The sequence below is a fragment of the Sciurus vulgaris genome (genome assembly GCF_902686455.1).
Source record: "Sciurus vulgaris genome assembly, chromosome: 7".
Taxonomy (NCBI): Eukaryota; Metazoa; Chordata; class Mammalia; order Rodentia; family Sciuridae; genus Sciurus; species Sciurus vulgaris.
Window position 1 is genome coordinate 69332557 of NC_136467.1, and position 7749 is coordinate 69340305.

Genomic DNA, 7749 nt, shown 5'->3' on the forward strand with positions numbered 1-7749 from the left:
GAAGTCATATATAATGTGCTTGAAAACATCCAACACATTACATTTTAAAATAAAGTGAACTTTGTTTCTGTCCCTGAAAGCAGGGATAAAATATTATATAATAACACTGAAACTGGTAGAGAACATACATTGTCAATAATGGCAAATGTGTATTCACAGTTTTATAAAAGAAGCAGAATCTGTACCACAAAAGAATTTCTCCTTGGTCTCCCAAGGTCATATACTATTCTATAATGTCTAGTGATTGCATTGCCATTCACCTCTTCTTTCATATCTGATATGCTATGGTCATTCTAGACTTCTCTGTCAATGTACTTTTCATGTCTTTGCTGGTCACTAAGTGTGGTTGGTTATATTTCTCAGATGCTAGAATTTATGAGATATTGAGGTGCTATTGACTGATATTCTTACTGAATATTCAGGAACATGGGGATACTCTAATTTTGTGTTGGCAGAATCACTACCTTGCCACCACATGTTTCTGGATGGAAGTTAACAAGAGGTAATGGAAAACGGAATATAAGATAACTTTTATTTGTTAACCTTCCTTCTACTAGAAATACCATTCTGATGAAATGACCTGAAAACACACACACACACACACACACACACACACACACACACACACAGGTGGTTTAGTAAAAAAGTTACAGCTTAGGAAGAATAATTCATACTTAACATTTTCACTCAGATTAATTCAGGTTAATATATTTTCTTCACAGTTATCATCTCATGCAACTCTGATTTCTCAGAGTAGTTGATGACCAAGCAGCAGGCATAGCTGGGGAATATGTACTATGACCACTGTTATCCAGGTGACAAGCACCCACTATGCTAGAAGCTGGTAGAGAAGTACCTTAAACATTGAAAACAAAAGAAAGTCACAAATCCCATGCCCTTTCATATTTATTTTACTTATTCTTGCCCTGACTATGAGAACTCATAGACACATTTTACCACTTTCTGATAAACCTGGTACAAGAAAATCCCATTATCTATTATAAACTTTCTAATCTATAAAGATTTCTTACATAGGGACAATGGATCTCTGTTAAAGAAATTGCTTCCTTCATCTCTTAACACACTACTGCCTGCTCAGGTATTGGAATCCTGGACTCTGTATGAGAGACTGACAATGAAAACCAAATCTCAAAAATATAAGATATTGTTATATATCAGGAAAATTTACAGACCCTCTAGCTCCACTTAACAGATGGGCTTTTGTGTAGGAGGTGTTGACGTTTCCTTGAACATACTCTTAAATTTTAAGGTTCATACTTCTAAATAAAACCACAAAAAATAATTTATACATTAGTGAGGCTTTAGGTTAATAGCTGAGAGTTATTCATTCTATGCACACTAAACTTTTTCTTCCCCTGGACATGGACTATTGGTTATAATACTTGGCTTTTCCAAGTTCCTGTGTCATTTCAACTTGGTAGCTTTAATCTGGATGGTCTCTTTACTACTAATTGTTACCTTCTCAAATCATTAAACTCCTGTCTTTAGAAAAATGACTTAATGCTTCATGCCATCTGATTGTGGTCAGAAAATACATTTTGTAAATGGGAATTAAATATATTTGGAATTGCCAAATATTTGTCTCAGATAACAAAATGAATAGTATTGTTATTTACTGAAGCAGGAAATAAAGGAGGAGCATGGTGGAAGTTCATTAGTTCAGTATTTCACTTACTGAATTTAAGGTAACTATAGAATTTAAGTATTACCTGACAGTAAACTTAAGCTGAAAAAAATGTATAATATGGCTTCTCAGAAGCAAATTAAATATTAAAAATATAAATAAAGATGTACAGAAAAAAAAAAACCCTAAACATTTTCATCTAAATAGGTCTAACACTACATATTCATAACCATATTTCTAAGGTTTTCCAGGTATAGACAGAGTGGAGAATCACTGATATGGACCTGAAGAGCAGGGATAGAAGTACAGTTAGTGTTAGACAGAGGGAAGGGAATTTGGGAGAGAGTGGAACTCCCAATGAGGAAAGAGAAGCAGATATTTAGGTGTCAGAGAAAGATCAAATAAGAGCAGGGAAAAATGTTTTCCATTGGAATTTTCAACAGAAAATTAGGCTTTCCAACATAAAGTCAGATTTTGCAATGTAAAATCATTGATAATCCTCGAAAGAACATTTTCAGCATTAAAAGTTGAAGAATACCTAAATGGCAAGGCAGTATGCCTCTCAACTTGCAGCAGTCTGGTAACCTATACTGACTAGGATGAAAAATTTGGTACAAAACATGTTAAATGCTATTTAAAGTGCGTTAAATGCTATTTAAAGTATGTGCATCAGATAGAGACAAGCTGTGGAGGCAATAAAGTTAGAGAAAATCTTAAATGTCAAAATCTAAATGGATGCAGTCCCAGAGATGTGCTTTACCTGGGAAAAACACAATCCTCAGTTAGTTAAATCCCAGATTATAACAGGATAAATGCAGGAGAAAGAAACCAAACCCTGAGGGAACATCCCTACAGAAACATTAGTATTAATCTGGGATCAAAGTCAAACAAGACCACAATAAATGATGAAGTGAGTGAAAACAAGGAACTTTTGTCTCGACACTGGGCTAAGAAGAAAACATAAATGTTTACAAGGGAAAATGATTAACTTGAAAAAAACTGTTTTATAATTTTTATTTTTTTAATTAAAGTGAAATTCACACAAATATGAACATTTAAATATGCATACAGTTCAGTTTCATCTAGTATATTCACAATGTTGTATAGCCACCACATATATCAAATTCCAAATTATTTTCACCACTCAAATGAAAATTCTACACATTAAAGAATGTCATCCCACATTTTTACCTCCAATCTGCCTTAGGTATCTATGGAATTAGTCATTCTGGATATTTCACATAAATAAAATCACAAAATATGTGCTATTCATGTCTTCTTTCACTTCACATGTTTATGAAGTTCTTCCACATTGCAGTGCAGAAGACATGTTTGGGTAACCCTATGATGGCGGCTGGCATTGAGCTAAAAGGTGGCGCATAATTAATACTTTTGCCCATTAGTTAATGTCTCCTCTGCGCTAGTGGTCAACAGATATTCCTCATTCTTTCTTGATTAGTACTGAGGGGCATGCCTCAATTGTGCCAATCCTAAGCTGATTGGCTGCCTTAGGTATATAAGACACACACCTATAGGGAGCACGGAGGATAAGCAGCTAGCAGAAAGGATAAGCCACACCTCTAGATCGCTCGGCGGAGGATAAGCAGCACCTCTGAATGATGGCAGAACGCAGGATGCAGATTGCAGAACGGAGAAGTAAAGCCACACCTCTAGATAGCAGAGTGAAGGACGCAGGATGCAGGATGCACCTTTAAGAAGAAACAGCAGAACTAAGAAGATATATATCTCTGAAAGTGTAGTCTCTCTCTCTTAAGCAAAGTCTCTCTCTCTCTTATGCAAAGCCTTTCTCTCTCTCTCCTCTCAAAGCCTCTCTTCCTCTATAAGCTAGGGAACAAACAAGCAAGAAAGCAGCCCACTAAAGAGAAAGATAATAGAAGTAGCTTCATTTCCAGTCCACCTTCGATATATACCCACGCAATTGTTGCTGCAGACAGTAACAATATCCGCGCGGCTGTTGCCGTGGGTAGCGACATTGCAGCACACATTTTTTTCCTCTTTTAATGGCAGAATAATAATAATATTTTACATACTGTTTCTCCAATCATCCATCTATGAACTCGTAGGTGGTTTCTATGTTATGGCAATTGGCAATATTGCTTCTATGAACATTTGTGTACAGTATTTGTTTCATACTGTGTTCAATTATTTTGCATGTGTACCTCAAACTGAAATTGGTAGATGACATGAAAATTATATGTTTTACTTTTAAGCAATGACCAAACTGTTTTTTACAGTGACTGAATTAAATTACATTCCTACTAGCAATGGAACATGGGTTCTAATTTCTATGCAACTTTGTTAACACTTGTTTTTTCTCACTTTCTTGATTACTGTCATTCAAGTGGGTTTGAACTGGTATCTCACTGTAGTTTGATTTGCCTTTCCCAAATAATGAATGATGATAAGTGTATTTCCATGTGATTATTGGCTTTGCATATCTTCTTTGAAAAAATGATTGATCAAGTCTTTTGTCCACTTTTCAAACTATGTTGAATTTTATTAGTTATTTTAATATTTTGGACACTTCTTACTAGAAATACCTAAAATACATGACTTACAAAAAATTCTTCTATTTTATAGCTTCTCTTTAATAAAATTTACCAATTTTAATCATCCTTTTTTATGATCAGTTTATAGAGCTTTATTTTGTTGCTTATATTCACGCTTGCTATGGTTTAGATGTGAGGTGTCCCCCAAAAGCTCACATGTAAGACAATGCAAGAAAGTTCAGAGAAGAAATGATTGTGTTGTGAGAATCTTAACCCAATCAGTGAATTTATTCCCTGATGGAATTAATTGAGTGGAAACTGGAAGAGGTGGGGCATTTGGGCCTTGGCTTTGGAGTATATATTTCTATCTAGTGGAGTCTCTTTCTGCTTCCTGATCATCATGTGAGCTGCTTCCCTGTGCCATACTCTTCCACCATGAATGAAGTCAGTTGTCTATAGATTGAGACCTCTGAAATTGCGTGCCCCCAGATAAACTTTTTCTCCTCTACCATTGTACTGGTTGGGTCCTTTAGGCACGGTAGAGAAAAAGCTAACTAAAACAATGCTGATACAAAGCCTAAGATTTATTGCCAAATCCATGACTTATCTCTTATGTTTTCTCCAAAGATTTTATAGTTTAATTTTTTTCTTTAGATTATTGATCCATTTTGAGTTACTGTTTCGATATAATATGTAGATTACAACTTTGTCATCTTGCATAAGAATATCCAGTTTTCCTAACATCATTACATGAAAAAACTGTTCTCTCTCATGGAATGGTTTTGACATTGTGTCTGAAAATCAACCTCCACTAACATATAGATTCATTTATGGCCTATCACTTATCTTCCTTGGGTTTCCATGTCCATCTTTATTCCAGTTTGTTTTATTGCACAGTTTTGTTGTATATTCTAAAATCAGAAAGAGTGAGCTCAACTTTTTTCAAGATAGATTCAAGTTCAATTCATAAGTAGCATCATGAACAGGCATTCCATACAAGATGAACAGAAGAATAAGTGATCAGCAGTAATAAACATGCTCAGATTCTTTGGTAGTCAGTGAAATTCAAATTAATAACCACAAATAAAGTTATTTTATATCTATCAGAGAGATTATTATTATTGTTTTTCTTTTTTTGCGTGCGGCACTGTAAATTGAACATAGTGGAGTTTTACCACTGTGCTTCATCCCACCCCTTTTAATTTTTATTTTGCGACAAGATCCCTCTAAATTGCCAAGACTGGTCTCATCTTTGATCCTCCTGCCTCAGCCTACCAAGTCACTAGAATTATAGTTGTGTACCACTATGTCCTGCTAGACATAAAATTTTTAAATCTTGATAACATTCAACATGAATTTTCACATATGTGAGGCTTCTTTTTATCTTAAAGGAAAAAATAGAAAAGATGATATATTCTACATGAGAATTGTAAGTATTTAAAAAAAATAGAGGATTTAATTTGGGAGGATGAGAACTCCTGTCTCCAGGTGAATCTTACATAAATGAAAAGCTTACAGATAGATATAGAGGAAGTAGATATATCAACGATTCAATAAAAATTTTGCTGAGTGTACTAGTTCCTTCATAGAAATATTTAAACAAGAGTATTTGCAAAAGAAAGAGACTGGGAAGACTGTTGAAGTTTTGATTAGCTGCCTGTTATTTTTTCCCACCATAGAGATTTCTCAAACTCCTGTTTTAATAATGTTAATGAAAATCTATCATAAAGTTACACTTATCCTTTTGTTTTCATCATGACATATAAACTTGTTTAAAGTACATATCTGCAAATTATGAGATGTATAGGATACATTATATAGTATTATGTACAACTACATTTTTTCTTACTAATGATCATTATTGTTTAAAGACTACAAATATGTGCTTTGATTAGATATTAGAAGAAACTGAGACATGGAGATGTGGAAATGCTGTCATAAAGGAGTTTTATTCGTCTCCCAAGTCCCTCAAATCAGGAAGCATGCTATACCACACTGGACCAATAGGAAAGCATGAAGACAAGGCCGGCAATCAGGGATGGAGAACTGTAGTGTATCATATTTCTTCCTGTTATATGAGGAAATGGAGAAAATGAGGAGATTCTGTACTGATCTATGTAGGAAATACAGTATGATGAAATGTGATTGGTTATTGCACAATATGAATCTTTTTTTGTGAACAGGACAATGACACAGCTGGACCTAGGGTGGTAAACAATGCTGATGACTGGTGTGCGGCCTATGGAACAATACCAGGAAAACATGTTTATTACTGTTACCTGCAAGCAGAATTCAATTTCCTCCACAAGAGTTACAAAATTTCTTCTACCTTTTGAAAAAATAAAATAAAAACAAAATAAGGAAATGATAAGCAGCTTCTCCTTTTCAATTTTGCTAACACTCATATTTACTCTCTAATTTTTAGTTTTTCTTCTTCAGGTATATTGACCTTTTGACCTTTTTCACTGCAAGTTTTTCCTGAATGAGGACTTCAAAGCTATACTCATTACAGAATGTATTTGGTGTCACTCTGTATAAAATGAACTCTTTTATCTCTTTTTCCTCAATAATACTGAGATAAGAAAAAACAAAGTCAATATGTCCCATTAAAAATAATCCATTAATAGACTGATATCCCTGTACAATATTTAATGTGAGTACTATATAAAAGGGAATTTAATAAGCTGCTCTATGAGAGGGTTATTGACTTTTAGGGGGAAATGTTTCATCAGAAGATGTTAGCATGATTAAGTATAAGCATTATCAGTGTGTTAGCAAAGAGAATAGGAATCAGAACAGGGCAGTTGAATAATCTTATCATGAAATTGAATTAAGCGATAGAGCCAATAAGATAACAATAAAAGATAAGATACTCAATAAAATAGCTATGTAGCTATGTATATTTTATTTTTATGTCCAAGGTTATTTATTTGTAAAAAAAATTAAAAAAAGATTTTTTTTATTTATTTTACAAACTGCAATTATAAAGGAGTCCAATATTCTGTGCCTCTTGGCTAGATAACTTTCATCCTGACTGATGAACTCATCTGCCAAGAGTATTCCAGGTTAAAGGATTCTTTCCTGATTAGTTGCTTTCCTGAACATATAATGTTTTTGATCTACTGTTACCATCCCAGATTCTTATATTATTCACTTTTCTCAACACTCTGTGTTGTAGTTTGGATATAACACTTTGGTTATGGTTTGAAGCTCACATGTGAGACAATGCAGGAAGGTTCAGAGGAGAAATGATTGGGTGGTAAGAGTCTTAACCCAGTCAATGAATTAATCCCTGATGGGATTAATTGAAGTGGTAGGGTGTGTCTGGAGGAGGCAGGAATTGGGGCATGGCTATGGTGTATATATTTTATATCTGGAGAGTACAGTCTCTCTCTCTCTCTCTCTCTCTCTCTCTCTCTGCTTTCTGATCACTATGATGTGAGCTGCTTCTCTTCACCACCCTCTCTCACCATGATGTTCAGCCTCACCTCAATCCCTGAGGAATGGAATTGGCTTTTTATGGACTAACACCTCTGAAACCGTGAACCTTCAAATAAATTTTTTCTCCTCTACGGTTGTGCTGGTCAGGACATT